This window comes from Rattus norvegicus, chromosome 8 (assembly GCF_021556685.1).
Source record: "Rattus norvegicus strain SHRSP/BbbUtx chromosome 8, alternate assembly SHRSP_T2T, whole genome shotgun sequence".
NCBI lineage: Eukaryota > Metazoa > Chordata > Mammalia > Rodentia > Muridae > Rattus > Rattus norvegicus.
The window spans coordinates 125,355,420-125,371,644 of NC_141541.1; the positions used below are offsets into that span (position 1 = coordinate 125,355,420).

A 16,225-nucleotide genomic window follows, 5' to 3' on the forward strand; every position below is an offset into this window, starting at 1 on the left:
AGCCCAGATAGTAAAGCTGGGGCTGTACGAGGGCTCTGTGAGTAAAGGCTCCCATCGCCAACCCCAATAATACAAATCTGGTCCCCAAAGTGTGGTAGAACGAACCCCCCAAAGAGTTGTCCACTGACCCCCTGACATTTGCTGTGGCACACCTGCCCCCCCCTTCCAAAATATTTATTGTAAAATTTAAAAAACGTAAGGAAGCAGAGCTGTGTTCCTTTGAGGACATTTGTTCCTTGCCCCCATTTCCTCTCAGCACCCACTAATAAACCAAGAGTTCTTACAGGGGTTTTATTAAGGTAAATTAGATTATCTGTGTAATGTGCTTAGAAAATTACATAGCACGCGGCCCTGTCTGTTGAGCTGGGAGTAGGGAGATGATAGAAATTCTCCTTGAACACAGAGCTGAAGACCTTGGTTCAGGAGGAAGTAAACACAGTTAGTGCCACTTGATTTCTCTGCAAGATGGTTGGCATCTTCGGAGAAGAGGGAGGGACTCAGCCTTGTTGCGAGGAACTTTTGAATTTGACAGATTTCTCCTTCCGTACTGCAGAAATAAAAACCACATGTCAATTCAGACAGGAGCTGGGAGAGCTGTTAATATTCTTCCACGATTGTTACTTCCAAAATGTGTTTGTGAACTTTTTTCAAGGCTCAGATGAGGATTAAATAAGTAAGAAAGATAAAATACTGTAACTAAATTCGTTCTAAATTTAGGCATGTGCTTTTAAAGGTCCCTATTGTTCAATGTGAATATTATTTTCTTTCCCTTGCCCCTGTAATTATTTGGGGGGGGGCGCATGTGTGTCTTTTAGCATCTGTCATAAGTAAATATGGACTCGGAAAATATATTACATTTCAGAACTGTTGATTGCACCTAATTATGCATGTAAATTGCTACTCGAAGCCTGCAAACAGCTTGCAACATTTAGAGGATTTTGCCCTACTAGTTGTCTGAGGTGTTTGTGTGGTGCTTCGTGTTGCCTGGAATGACCCTTTACATGCCTGCTAACTCCCCCTTAATGGTGAATCTGAGTAACTGGGACCTTTTGCTGTCTCTCTTGGAAGACTAGGATTCCTGGGTCATCACTTTTAACAAACTGTACCTTCTTCCGATTGACACCTGAACATTCGATCTTTTCTTGACCCACTGCGACCACAGAATGTCCTCAGAATATAGTTGGTCTAGACTCTTGTTCCTCAAATAGTAGTCAGTAAACCCATGGCAACCCAACTCTCCAGGAATTTGAAAGAAATGGGTTCTTGGGGCCTGCCATAGGTCAGCCACTCAGAATTTGCATCTAACAAGACCTGCAAGTGATTCCTGCCCATTGTGGGTTTAAGGGGAACTGTCCAAGAGTCTGCCCTGTGGCTCTTACCTACTTATGTGCATCCACGGTCATTCTCCAAGGCTACCCAGAAAACACTCACTAGGAAGGCTCAGGGTGGGACTGTGAGATGCTCCATGGGTTAAAGGACAAGCCTCGAAAAGCCTGGTGCCTGAGGCGGATCCCAGGAACCCAGCCATGGAAGTGAACCCACTGTCAAAGTGATCTTCTGACCCCTTTATGCACCTGGGTACATGCAGACACACAGACACTGACACACCCCCACGCACAGACACTCACACACACACAGACACAGAGACACTCATACACCCCCCCACACACACACGCGCGCACACACACACAGACACTGACACACAGAGACTCATACACACATACACACATACACCGAGACACACACAAACACACATGCATTCACACATACACACACACAGAGGCACACACATACACTGTGACACAGAGAAACACACACACAAAGCACATAGACACATATACACAAATACACACATATATACTGAGACACACAAACACATATACACATATACAGACACATTCACAACAGACACACCATGATAAGATATGTAAAATGCAGGGTAACTCCTTTTCCCCTCACGACATTCTTGGTCTCAGCCTCCCTCGCATACTTAAAAGCTTCATGAAGGAAGAGCAGGGCTATGTTTCATATTCTGGTGATTGAATAAGAATCATGAATTCTTCTAAATTCAAAAGGCATTAGCCTAAGAGCATTTTATCTCGAATAACGAACCTTCTGCAAAAATGTGACAAGTTTGGTTATCTGTGTTCTCCTCGAGACTGGAAACTCCGGTGTCTCTCTGCTGGGACTACCGTAGACTTGAGGCACAATAGAGGCCAGCAAGGACAAAGTTTGTGTCTACGTAAAGAAACATCTAGCAAAACCTCCATAATGTGAAATATTTTTTGCACTGAATTACGCAGCCCAGTGTTTTTAGGAAGTATCAGAAGTCGCTAATGAATTCCTCTGAAGCACACACATACCTAGATAACAAACTGGTCTTCTCAGTTTTTACCAGTCTCCCTGCAACTCACTTGGAATTTGCTATGTACGTTTGTTACCTTCAGACTCCCAGTCCTCCTGCCTCAGCCTCCCACAAATCCACGCATCCATGTGTAGACGTAAGAAGTTGATAAAAAGGGTTTTCCTCTATAACTCTTTTTTTAAAGCATCTATCAATGAGCTTGGAGCCCTGAACTTGTCACTTGACCTTCTGGCTACATTGTCTGGACAGTAGGACCCAGATTGGCCTATCCCTGCCCTCTAAATCACCCCCTCCTGGAATTACATACTGTGCCACCATGCCTGGTTATTTGGGGGTCCAAATTCAGGTCCTCGCTCTTGGGTAGGAAGTACTTCCCGTCTCTGAGTTGGTGATTTCAGGGCTTTGGGAAACAGCATTTGGGAAACAGCAGGTCTCACGGCTAAGGCATACAGACGTCACCTGGAGAGTGCAGTGGCTCTGCAGGGCTAGGGCTGAGCACCCACAGGCCATCCAGCATCCACGTGGCCCTGTGCTTGTAGTCTTCCTACCTTAAGGACTTATATCCATGATCTCCATGCCCACATCACTCAGGGAACTTTTACAAGCTTCAGCTCCTAGAGACTGAACAGCCGAAACTTCAGGGCATCTGGAGGTGCAATGTAAGCAAAGGTAGGGTGGGGGTGGAGCTGTTTTGTTTGTTTTCAGACCAGAGTTTTATGTAGCCCAGGCTACCCTCGAACTCCTGATCCATCTGCCTGTATTATGAGTATGCAATACCACATGTGGCACATGGGTGGTTTTTAAGCCTTATAGGTGGTAACCAGGAGTGGCCACAACTGAGAATTGCGCCTTCATGGACTAGCAATAGCAGTTGGGACCTTCTTACCTTCCTTCCTTCCTTCCTTCAGAACCTAAAGAGGACAGAGTGCTGTGCCCTTTTCACAGGGCGATGTTGTGATGCAACCTCGGGTTTCAGGGCCATTGCTGTGATTAAAGGCTCTCTATGGCTATGTTACAGTCATTGGGAAGGTGTCCAAAAAACACTGATTTTCCCCATTAATCAGTGAAATGAAAATCTGAGGGCAAGATGGAGCCCGGTGATGTTAAAAGTGCTCTCTGGTGACTCCGGTTGGGCAGACAGCAAGGAGCAGTGTCCCTACAGACTGAATCTTTATGCATGCAAACTCTGTTTCCCTGGAGCAGCGCTCTCTCTCTCTCCCTCTCTCTCTCTCTCTCTCTCTCTCTCTCTCTCTCTCTCTCTCTCTCTCTCTCTCTCTCCCCTTTCTTCCCTTCCTTTCTTCCCTTTCTTTATTTCTTTCTTCCTTCCTTCCTTTCTTTCTTTCTAGTTCTTCCTTAATCTGAGGAGATGGAATGACCAGGAAGGTAAATGAGAGAGACTTCCAGCCCAATTAGCACAGGTGCAAATTAGCCTGCTCACCATGGTGTTTTCCAACAAATCATCCCTTTCTTTCCCACCCCTTCTCCACTCTGGTGACTGCACTTTCTCCTTGCTGCCATAAGACTTTGATGTGACAAGTCCCAGTTGAGGTGGACCAGCCTGTGGGGACTCAGGATTCTCTCCTTGGGTTTCTGAGTCACCACAGAGGATGTCCCTGTGGATGAGAGGTTTGAGAGAACCTTGCCACCCAAACTGAGGTTCACAGACCTGCGGCACCGACAGCACCAAGAGATGAGGCACAAGCGTTGCAGTGTGGGGGCCCTGGCTGTGTCCTCTGAATCAACGCGTGCGCTTTAAGGATCCCTGGTGGGTGGCAAGGCCATGAGCCTTCAGACACTGAACTACAGTAGACGCCTGTAAGACGCAGAGGGCCTTTACCCGCCTACCTGGTCCTTACTCATCCAGCATCCTCAGAACTCCGTAAAAGAATGCTTTAATATTTATATTATGTATAAGAATAGATGTGTACATTATATATATACTATATTATTTATATTAGTATCTATTATATTGTTATATTATATACACGTATTATATATATATTTTGCTTATATATATTGCTTATATAATACTCATTGTTTATAGTATATATAAATGATGTTGTTTTTAAATGTAAATATAGAAAATTGCTTTAAATATGCATGTGTATGAACATATGCATAGTTTACATAGATTACATGTACTGTTTATAATATACAGTTTTCAGTTTCCGACATGTATCCATTGTGTGCCGGGCATTCGGCCATGCCTCAGGGCCCCTTTCTTCGCCCCTCCTCCCATTGATCCGGTTTGTTCCCTTAGCCATCTTGTAATCTATATGATCATGACCATGTATGAGGCTATAAAATCCAGGAACCAGAAATGAGGGGAGACACGTGAACGCAGTCTGTCTGAGACTGGTTTAGTTCACTTAATCTGACCGTTCCTGTTTTGTTCATTGTCCGCAAAGGATGTAACTGTGAGGAAATTGCCACTGAGTGTAGACACATTTTCCTGGTGTGTCCTCTGATGCTGGGCACCAGGCTAGTTCCATTTTGGCCACAGTGACTAGTGCTGTGGCAGACACTGATGTGCGTGTGTCTCTGTAGTCCTTCAGAACCCTCTAGAACACGTGTGGATGCTGTTCCAGTTGACGAGAAAACCCCATCGATGCTGCTCATTCTGTCTGAGGTGAACATCGTTGTCCACTGGAACCTTCTTCGATGATGGGCAATGCTCTTTCTGTGTTTCACTGGGGAGCCTCCCTCCTGTGCGTGGCTGTGAGCACACGAATTATGGCTAGTGTGACTCAGAAACTGGATTTTAATTGTATTTCTTCCTAATTGATCTAAACTTAAATAGCTTCATGTGGTTAGTGGCTCCAGTGTGTTGGACAGCACAATTCCAAAGCAGCCACCCTTCCTCTTGCTGAAGCTCATTCGTGTTCCCAGGTTGAACACTTGCCCATCCCACCCTGCCTTTGGATGTATTAACCCCTCCTGAATTCGCCAAGATGAAAAGCATCTGCTTTGCCACCTAATTTGCATAATAAGTAACATTATGCTTATTATTTTGAATGAGAAGAGTTTAACTTGAATTAAACGCCACCAAAAAGTTGTCAAGACCTCTTTCATAGTATTCATAATTGTGGAGGGTGAAATGCAAAACCAGAGGGATCTCCAAGCCAGAGAACACCAAACAAAAGTTCAAACAGAACAGGACTCCACAGTGCGTCCGGCCATAAGTGTCTGTTATGTGGAACTGATGGAACAGGCACCATGAGATGGGTTAAGAGGAAAGAGAAGATGAGAAAGGAGGTCTCAAAACAAAAGGACTAAACAAACCCTGTTTAAGAAGTGAGAAGAGTGTTCATTCAGTACACACACATGCACGCATGTGTGCATCCACACGTGTGCACACACGAACATACGTGTACGCACACATGCACTCACTCACTAGGAGAATGCACACTGCTTCTAAGCCAGAGCAGTCACAGCCTATCTTAGGAAGGAAAACGTCTCACCCGGGTCTGTGCGTCCCCAGCTGAGACTTGCTATCGGGAGTCACAGTGATCCCTACAAAGAATCGTGTAGCTAAGGGCAACAGCCTCCCTTCTGGAGGGCAGGGCTACTTCATAGCAACTGAAGCCAATAAATAGGCCACCGCTGTCATTCTCAGGAAAGAAAATTCCACGGAGTCCACGCGGCATTACCTGAGGACAGGCTGGGCGCTCAGACACCACCGAAAGCATCTGGACCTGCACCCAGGCATCTTAATATCCATTGCATCCAGACCCTCTCGATTCTCCGGGACTATAGGCTTCTTCATAGTTCACATCAATCCACCTTTAAAAGAAGAGAGAGAGAGAGAGAGAGAGAGAGAGAGAGAGAGAGAGAGAGAGAGAGAGAGAGAGAGAGAGGAGAGAGAGAGAACAAAGTGAAGGGCCCCCAAGGTGGTTCAGATGCTAAAGGCACCTGGCAACCTGAATTCCAACTCTCTCGGCTCTACATGGTGAAAGGAGAGAACCCATTCCTGCATGTTGTTCTCACATCGCCACAGATGAACCCAATTTAATTAATTTAATTAATTAAATGAGTAAGGAAAGACAGGTCTGAGAAGATGGCTCAGCTGCCAAAGTGAACACGCTTCAGCTACTGTGTGTGAGAACCAGATCCACACGGTTGTCCGCTGACCTCCACAGGCATACAGGCATTCTGTGGTATGCATATCCTTATACACACACACACACACACACACACACACACACACACACACACACACACGAGACTTCTAGAGCCCTGACTTTACTGGGTAGCTAGAACCAGAGAGTTCAAGGCTAGCACAGAGCTGCTGGGAAAGATACTACTCAGAGATAAATTATAGTTAGTTCCATGGGGCTTCAGGATGCTGACATGGAGCAGGCACTCCCTGTGTGCTGACTTCTGACCCTGTCTACTCCCTGAGTGCTGGCCTCCTAGCTTGGGACCCCATTACTTATGAACTACCTTTCTCTATGTTAGTTTTGTTTTCTAGTTTCTTTGTGGCCCATGGGACACGGAGATGAAGCAGATTGTAGAATTCACCTTTAGAACAACAGCAACGGGGCTAGGAGATGGCTCAGTCAATAAAGAGCTTGCCCTGCAAGCATGAGGCTGACCACTAGAGCCCTGCAGAACAGACGGCCTGGTGTGGTGGCCCCCGCACATCTAAAGCCAGTGCTGGGGAAACAGACTTAGGGGTCCCTGAAACTTTCTCGCCAGGCAACCTAGCTTACACAGGAAGTCCCAAGACAGTGAAAGACCTTACCTTAGGTTCCTATTGCTGTGATAAAACACCATGACCAAGAACAAGCTGGGGAGGGAAGGGGTTATTTCGCCTTAGGATTCTCAGCTCATGCTCCACTGCAGGGAAGTTGAGGCAGGAACTCAAGCAGGGAGGGAGCTGACGAAGAAGCCTTGGAGGAGTACTGCTCACTGGCTTACACCTCATGGCCTGGTCAGCCTGCTTTCTTATAGTTTCCAGGACCACCAGCCGAGGGATGGTACTAGCCAGAGTGAACTGGGCCTTCCCACATCCATCAAGAAAATAAACCAGGGCTGGAGGGATGGCTCAGTGGTTAAGAGCACTGACTGCTCTTCCAGAGGTCCTGAGTTCAACTCCCAGCAACCACATGGTGACTCACAACCATCTGTAATGGGATCTGATGCCCTCTTCTGGTGCGTCTGAAGACAGCTACAGTGTACTCTCATACATGAAATAAATAAATAAATAAATAAATAAATAAATAAATAAATGATTCTTGAGAGAGAGAGAGAGAGAGAGAGAGAGAGAGAGAGAGAGAGCGCGCCACAGGCTTCCCACAGGCAATCTGGTGGAGACATTTTTTTTTTCAACTGAAGTTTCCTTTCCCAAATGACTCTGGCTGGTGTCAAGTTGACATAAAAGGAGCCAGAACAGATCCTGTCTCTGAAGGAGGAGACAGTGCTGCTGAGGTACGGCTAGAGGGATATAGGTAGACTAGGACCTGGAAGCAGGCTTCCTGAGACAGCTGCTTCTGGTTCCCAGCCAACATCCGAAGGGGCGATGATGGAAAGGCATGGGGGCAGGTGTCTAGACAGGACCACGATAAAACACCAGCAGCCCGCATCATTTTCATGGCTTCTAGACTTAAGTTTCTCCCAGCTCGGATGTGTAGAGCTCTTAGTTTCCTTCTCTCTGCAGCTTGCTTCAATCCTTCATGCCTTGGAACACATTCGGGAATTCACCCGACAAACAACCACCGCCAATCTCCCCACCCCGACCCCGTGCCTTTTTACAACCAAGGTTGTCCTGAGCCCTGCACGTGCACAAGCACACATATGTACACATGCACTTGCACACCCACCAGCAACAGAGACACAGAGTACACTACAAATGACCATCAGAGTACCAGGAAAGCTAAGACTGTACAACGCACTCCAGTGTTCCAACAGCCGGAGTATTTCTGCAAGATCCTATAGGCAGCTCGGACAAAGCACCTATGGGGGAGCTACTTCCTGTCCAACGAAGCACCGATGGGAGCTACTTCCTGTCCAACGAAGCACCAATGGGGGAGTTACTTCCTGTCCAACGAAGCACCAATGGGGGAGTTACTTCCTGTCCAACGAAGCACCTATGGGGGAGCTACTTCCTATCAACGAAGCACCTATGGGGGAGCTACTTCCTGTCAACGAAGCACCTATGGGGGAGCTACTTCCTGTCAACGAAGCACCTATGGGGGAGCTACTTCCTGTCCGATGCGTGGACATAACCATCTTGAAGATCTGCAAGGGTCTCGTGAGATGGGATCCATTAACGTTTCTTCTTACAAGTGAAGACCAGTAATTCACTGGTTTAAAAGCTCCTCTTTTGTTCATTTTTTTGTCAGCGCCTATGAGTAAGACACCCACCTTGGATTGGTCTGTTGAGACGTGATCTTTGTGTGCAGCACAAGCTGGTCTGGAACTAGGGCTCTCACTGCCTCAGCGAGAACACTGAGATCATGGGTGTGAACTGCGAAGCAGGGCTCCCGTTCCAGTGGCTTTAAGTTTTGCCGTTTGGGATTGGTGTTTTCATTTGATTTGGGCTTTTTTTTTTTTTTTTTTAAAAACAGGTTCTCCCTACATATACCTGGCTCTTGGCTGGCCAGAACACTCCTGTTAATTCCAGACTGGTCTCAAACTGATGGCCGGCAACCACTTATCTCTGCCTCCCCTAAGTGCTGGGGTTCCAAGCATACCCCATCGCGCCTGTCTCTACCAATGTTCTCACATTATGAGATAAAACCGGGGAACATCCAGAACTAAAATATCCTTCTATTACTCATGAAGTCGGGCTTAGAGGACATTACTTTTTGTTGTAGGCAAATGGTCTTCCTATTTCTGAACGCCAGAGCCAATCAGACAAATCTACTTAGTCATAGCAGTGTGGGCGCATGCCCTGATGGCAGATAGCTTCTAGCAGGTCAGAAAGGGAGGCTGGCAAATCCAGAGCTTTTGCTCCACGTTCCCTAAGCAGCTGAGACACATCTCCTGCAGCATCGGGATGGGGGAAGTTGAGTGAACTGGGGAATTTATGCTAAACTTGCTACACCTGTTAAAAGAAATAAAATCAGAACTAAAAAGTGCGGCTTCCCCTGAGGGAGTTCTGTATCAATTTTTGCCCTCTCTCCTAGCTCAGATCCCAGTTTCTTGCCTACCTGGTATATCCTGTGGCAGGGAATTCTGGGAGACTGTCTAATGAGGGTTTCTATCGCTGTGATCAAACACTGTGACCAAAAGCACCTTGGGGAGGAAGGGGTTATTTCACTTCACAGGTCTTAGGTCCCAGTCATCACTGAGGGAAGGGGGGGGGGGAGTGCATGAATGAAGCAGAAGCTAAGGAAGAACCTTGCTCACCTACACTCCCCAGGGCCACCTGCCAGGATATGGAATCACCACAGCGGCTGGGCCCTCCTACAGCAATCATCAAGGCTTGTCTACAGGGAACTCAAAGGGAGGGGGGCATTTTCCTAGTTGGGGTTCTCTCTTTTCAAATGACTCCCACTTGTGTGGAGTTGACAAAAACAAAAACAAAGCAAAATGAACAAACAAACCCCAGCAAACACAGAGGTTAACCTGAATTGCTTCTTACCCAGCCTCTTATCCACTTCCTGATCCTTTATGGCTGCTAATTCAGCATCTCCAGCTACAGATCTTACTTCCTGGATCCTGGACATCCCTAGTACAAAGTGGGGAAGAGCTACAGCTACTGACCCAGCTCTCCCAGCTCTCCCAGCTCTCCCAGCCCTCATTAGTGCCGTCCTCCATTACTCTGAGCAGACTTGCAGAAGAGGGAGATGCTCCCGCCGGTACCCTTTATATTACGAGTGCCGAATAAACATACATTTTCATAATATGGCCTTTTAAACCAGAAATTATCTTTCATTTGCTCATATAAGCATATTTTAGAAGACTTACCTAATGCCGTATCTTGTGCATTGTGGGAACTAAACAAATGTTTGAGAATGAATATTAAAAACCTTAGGTGAAGGCAGAAAAAAAATGACTCTGCATCTCATCTTGGAAATTTTCATCTTTGAAAAGAAAAGTTTAATAAAAAAAAAGGCTATTTTGGGGCTAGCGGAGAGATGGCTCAGTGGCTGAAGGTGCTTGCTACCAAGCCTGAAGATCTGAGTTCCATCCCAGGAATCTGCAGGGCGGAAGGAGAAAACCAACTCCCACGTGCTGTCCTCTGACCTCCGCGTGAAAGCTATAGTTCCTAAACGCACAGGCATCGTCTACGGCCATACCACCCTGAACGCGCCCGATCTCGTCTAAACTCACAGACTCCATGGTGATAATAACTAAAAAAGAGAGAGGGGAAAAGAGAAAGAGGGAGGGAGGGAGGGAAGGAGGGAGAGGGAGGGAGGGAGGGAGGGAGGGAGGGAGGGAGGGAGGGAGGGAGGGAGGGAGGGAGGGAGGTCTAGCTATTTAGAAACCAGGCCTTGATACATTGTGAATCTTGGGATCCTGTACACCTTTCCTTTCACCAAGCTATTGCAACAAGTAACCTTTCACAAGTACATTTCCTAAGTCTCTGGTCCCTGGTTTATTAAATGAGGAGCTCTTAATTCCTTTCAGCTCAAAGTATCTCAGAGAACAACCACACATGCTTCCCAGCCACCTAAGTGCACACCCAAAATATCAAGCCACCAAATGGGGAAGAGAAACCTATGTTATCCTTAGACACACTTTCATTAAAATAATTTGTTACGTTTATCTATTTTGTGTTCCTGTATATGTGTAGGTACACACATGTCACTGACACATGCAGAGCACATATCATGTGGGTCACAGGGGTCAGACTCAGGATGTCAGGCTTGGAGGCAAGCCACTGGGCCATCCCATGGGGCCTAGACAGGCCTGGTGATTATCAGCTGCTATTTCTAGTTGTGGCCGTCCGTCTGCTTCTTGGGGGTGTTCTCCCTCTGTGCACTTCGCTTTCCAGTTTGAAGCCAGAGTACAATAAAAACATAACTACAGCTAATAATCTGCTGCTGAGAAAGTTTGGAAAAATGGGGGTATGAATATGAAACGCAAGCGGAATAATCACGGAGGCATAATGAATGGAATAGTAAGTGGACACGTGAGAAGCCAGCAGGCTAAGGCTGATGATTACAAGTCCACCTGGAGCGGCTCAAATGGAGTCTCAAGGTCCCACGGTGAAGAAGGCTATATCATGTGGTAGACAAACTGTCCCAGGCTGCTGGCTGGGAGCTAAGAGGCTGGGGGACCGGAGCCCCGGTCCTTTCCACATGAGTTACAGCATGGTGGCTGGGTTCCATGAACCTCCTAGAATAAGGCAGAAGTGCAGGTAGCCCTGGAACTTACTGGCATGATACCAGCTCTGGTAAATTTTGTACATCCAGGCGAGCACAGAGAACAACCCAAGTTCAAGGTCAGGGGGCACAGATGCCAAGATTTGACAAGGTACCAGAAGCAAAAGACTGTGTAGCACAGGAGGGACCACTAGCCGTACTCAGAGCAGCGAGCTACCACATAATGATTCCTCTGTAAATCACACCTGTAACGGCAACTTTCAAATCCTTTCTGTGTGCTTGTGTTAGGCACATGTGTATGCAGGTACGTGTGCCTGTGTGTATAGATGTGCATGTGGGCAGACATGCATACTGTCATGTGCAGGTTGTATACCTATGTGTGCAGGTGTGCATGCCCATGTATGTGTGCCCTTTTCCATGCCTGTGTTCATGTAGACATCCTGTTGTGTGCAAGTATGCATATCTGTATCAGTGTGACACCTGTGCACGCATGACTTGTGTGTGTGCAGATGTGCATACCTCTGTGTGTGCACATATGTATGCCTGTGTGTGCAGGCCTTGTGTGAAGATGTGCATACCTTTGTGTCCATGTGTGCATGCCTGTGTGCACATGTGCATGCCTGTGTGTGCAGGCCCGTTTGCGTGGATAGAGGCCAGAAGCTGCTATTGAGACATTTTCCTCTATCAGTCTCCACCTTGATTTTTGAGGCAGTGTCTCTCAATGAGCCTGGATCTTGCCAATCTGACTAGACTGGATGGCAGGTGGACCCCTGGGATCCACCTGTCTCTGCATCTCACTGCAGGTACGACAGATGCATATCTTTAATAATGGCTGGAGAGAGGGCTCAGCGGTTGAGAGCACTGACTGCTCTTCCAGAGGTCCTGAGTTCAAATCCCAGCAACTACATGGTGGCTCGAAACCTTCTGTAATGGGATCTGATGCCCTATTCTGGTGTGTCTGAAGACAGCTACAGTGTACTTATATGTAATAAATAAATCCTATAATAATGTCTAGCTTTTATGTAGCTACTGGGAATCTGAACTCATATCTTCATGCTTGTGAGCGGAACGTTTTTCTTACCCTGCCACCCCTGCAGCTCAACCTGCGATGCTTGAACTCTAATCCCTGAGTCTTTTCAGAGGCAGTTTCTGCACTTCTTTTTTTTTTTTTTCTTTTCTTTTTTCTATTTTTCAGAGCTGGGGACTGAACCCAGGGCCTTGCGCTTGCTAGGCAAGCGCTCTACCACTTAGCTAAATCCCCAGCCCCAGTTTCTGCACTTCTAATTAAAGTCTTCCCCCTTCTCTGTGGTGTTTTCACTGTCAGCATTTCCTCCATCGTCGAGGCTGAATGGCTCATGTGGGGCTCTAGCTCTCCTCGCCTCCATCTCCTCCTTCCCAAACACATGCTGAAACTTCTTCATCCAGGCTCACTAAATAACGCAGGTGCCCATTTCCCCCTTCTTTTAGTGATGGAGACACAAGTGTACCCACGCATATGTGTGCATGACTATAAGATGTATGTGTGTACTATACACCATACATCATATATTCTGTCCTCTTCTGTATAAGCACATGCTGAAAGAGTAGAAAAGTGAACCACGTTTTAAAAATGATCTTAAGCAGGGGCTGTGGAGATCACTCACTTGGTCAAGTGTCTACTATGCAACCATGAAGAACTGCCTTCCTCCCCCCAGAATCCGTACAAAAAAGGCAGGTACATGGATAGTGCATGCCTGTGATCCCCACACTTGGGATGGAGACAGGAGGGGCCCACTAACTGAATGGGGGAGCTCTGGGTCCAGAGAGACCCTGACTCAGACATGGGAAGGTGGAGAGACTGAGGCACCCACGCACATGTGCACAGAGATGAACACGTGTGGTCCTTACAGATATTGTATTCAAATGCACTGAGGGGACTGAGGTGGGGGAACCACGGCAAAGGCTGTGAGGCTGAGTGTGGGACAAGGGAAGGGAAGAGAGGGAGAGCCACTGAGGAGAGGATTGAATTCTGTTCTACTTTAGAGTAGCTGAGTTCTTTCGTCTGAGCTACTCTTTTCAATGCAGAAAACAAATGAAACCAAAGGCTGCCATTTCTCTCAGATGACCATCGGGTGGCCTTCCAAGAGACATACTCTGAGCCCTGACTGATACATAAAGCCAAGCCTCTGAGTGTTTGTCTCTCTATGTTCTTTTCGGTTCGCCCTACAGAAGTAAATTAAATTGATCGCAATCGGCACTGCTGAGCTTTCTGGGGGCTGAAATTCGGCAGAAAGAGTTTGTTTAAACTCTCTTTTCTAAACACGTTATATGTGCAGTGACAGCGCACAGCGCAGTGATCAGAGACTTGCAGAAACCTTGGTAATGAGAGGGAAAGCAATAGTTTACATCCCGTCGTGCTGGTGTGTAGCCAGCTTGATCTCAGACAAGTGACCCGCAGCCCTTTCGCAGTTCTCTTGCTAACTCCTGAGCAATGGCTTTAGTCCACAGGAGGCAGTAGTGGGTGACCCTGGGGTAGTCTCCCTATTGCTGCCTTCCTGTGCCTGCCGTGGCCCATCCCCTCTGGCTGTGCCTCCTGTCAAACAGGCTGCGGGTACCACAGCACAGTAATCCTCCGTCACTGTGCGTCTACGCTCCCGAACCGCCTGTGTGTGGACTTCGTCCTGGGTGGTCTCTCCCCACTGGTGGCCATCTCCTTTGCGACCAGGACTGCTGTGTGGCTGCCTGACTGGGCCTTGGCTGATAAACACCTAATGTTTTAAAAAGCATGCTAACTGACACACAAAGCCAAGATGTATCGCTTGCATACTTCTAGGCGTGCAGGTCGGCAGCAGTGGCTTACACTGTGAATCGCCGTCACCAATTTCTATCCCTCAAACTCTCTTGTGAAAACCAACCCACACCCACTCGCAGCTCCCTCGTGTCCACATCTCGGCCCAGCAAGTGTCACCCAACCTGTCTCCCAGTGCCCTTGCCCTCTTTAGATACCTTGTGTCAGCCGGATCACACAGTACTTAGCCTTTTAAGATGGTTTGCTGCACTTAACCTAGTGCTCCCAGGGTTCTTCCAACACACACGGTATAATGTTTTTATAGTGTCAGAATTTTACTCTCTTTAAACACATCAATATATGTTATGATATGTTTATTCATGATACACATACTTAGATAACACAAGTTTTTACTCTAATAGTTAACGTATGTTTGTAGACACAGACTCTTTGCATCTGGTCCTTTAAAGGAATGTCTAGGCTCCTCCCACATTTGGGTTACAATGACTAATACTGCTGTACATGTTGGTGTACACATCTCTTTTTTAATTTCTTACTTTCAATTCCTTTTTTTCCATTAATTAATCTATTTACTTTACATCTGTTATGACTTTATACGCTCAGCCCAGGGAGTGGCACTATTAGAAGGAGTGGCCCTGCTGGAATAGGTGTGGCCTTGTTGGAGTGGGTGTGTTACTGTGGGTGTGGGCTTTAAAACCCTCATCCTAGCTGCCTGGAAGCCAGTATTCTGTTAGCAGCCTTCAGATGAAGATGTAGAACTCTCAGCTCCTCCTGCACCATGCCTGCCTGAACACTGCCATGCTCCTGCCTTGATGATACTGGACTGAACCTCTGAACCTGTGAGCCAGCCCCAATTACATGTTGTCCTTATAAGAGTTGCCTTGGTCATGGTGCCTGATCACAGAAGTAAAACCCTAACTAGGGTAGCATCCCAATCACAGCACCCCTCCCTCCTCTCCTCCCAGTCACACACTTACAAACCCTTCCACCATTACTCCTTCCTCTTCTCCATAGAGAAGGAGAAGCCCTGCTTGGGTACCACCAGCAGGACTAAGCACATCCTCTCCCACTGAGGCCCAACGAGGCCGTGTGACAGGACAGGGACCAATTCTTTTTTGTATATAACCTGAGGTAGAAATACTGAATGGAATGAGAACCTGGCCCACATTGCCCAAGTGGCTATGCTATTTTACAGTCCTAACAGGTGTATACCAGAGCTCTGATCGCTCCACATTTTGGTCAACACCTATTTCCTATCTTTATGCTACTCAATATTCCAGTGAGTGTAAGGTGCTTTCCACTTACCTGCACTAGGATGATGGTCTTTGATGACAAAAATTGCTCACTGACCCATGCCTCCTGGTCACAAGGTGAGTAGTAGGTGAGTAGTAATCACAATTGCTGGCTGTAGTTTGTTGTTTATTGTATTTCCAAGACAGATGTCCCAGTCAGCTCTTACTGTCGACATGATCCAGTTTAGAGTCATCAGACAGGAAAGTCTCAAAGGATGGATTGCCCAGACCAGACTGATCCTGTGGGCATGTCTACTGGGGGCTGTCTTGCTAGTCAATTGGTGGGGGAGGGCACAGTCCACTGTGGGCGTCACCATCCACAGGCTGATGGCCCTGGGCTGTACAGGAGAACTGGTCGGGCCTGAATGAATGAATGAATGAATGAATGAATGAATGAGTCGCCAGCAGGGTCCTCTAGTTTCTACCTGACTCCACATTCCAATCTTGAGTTCGTGCCCTTCCTTCCCTTCCCTCAGTGAGGGAATGTGATCTGAAAGCTTAAAGC

The 16,225-nt window shown here is 47.1% G+C and overlaps 1 protein-coding gene across 1 annotated transcript in view; it reads right to left on the minus strand.

The window, feature by feature from the left end:
- Positions 1-275: 275 nt before the first annotated feature.
- The window catches only part of Zcwpw2 (zinc finger CW-type and PWWP domain containing 2), a 144,876-nt gene continuing 128,926 nt past the window's right edge, over positions 276-16,225 (minus strand). The window contains 2 exon segments of the transcript NR_190985.1: positions 276-547; positions 6,016-6,148. The gene's annotated coding sequence lies outside the window, so the exon portion shown is untranslated.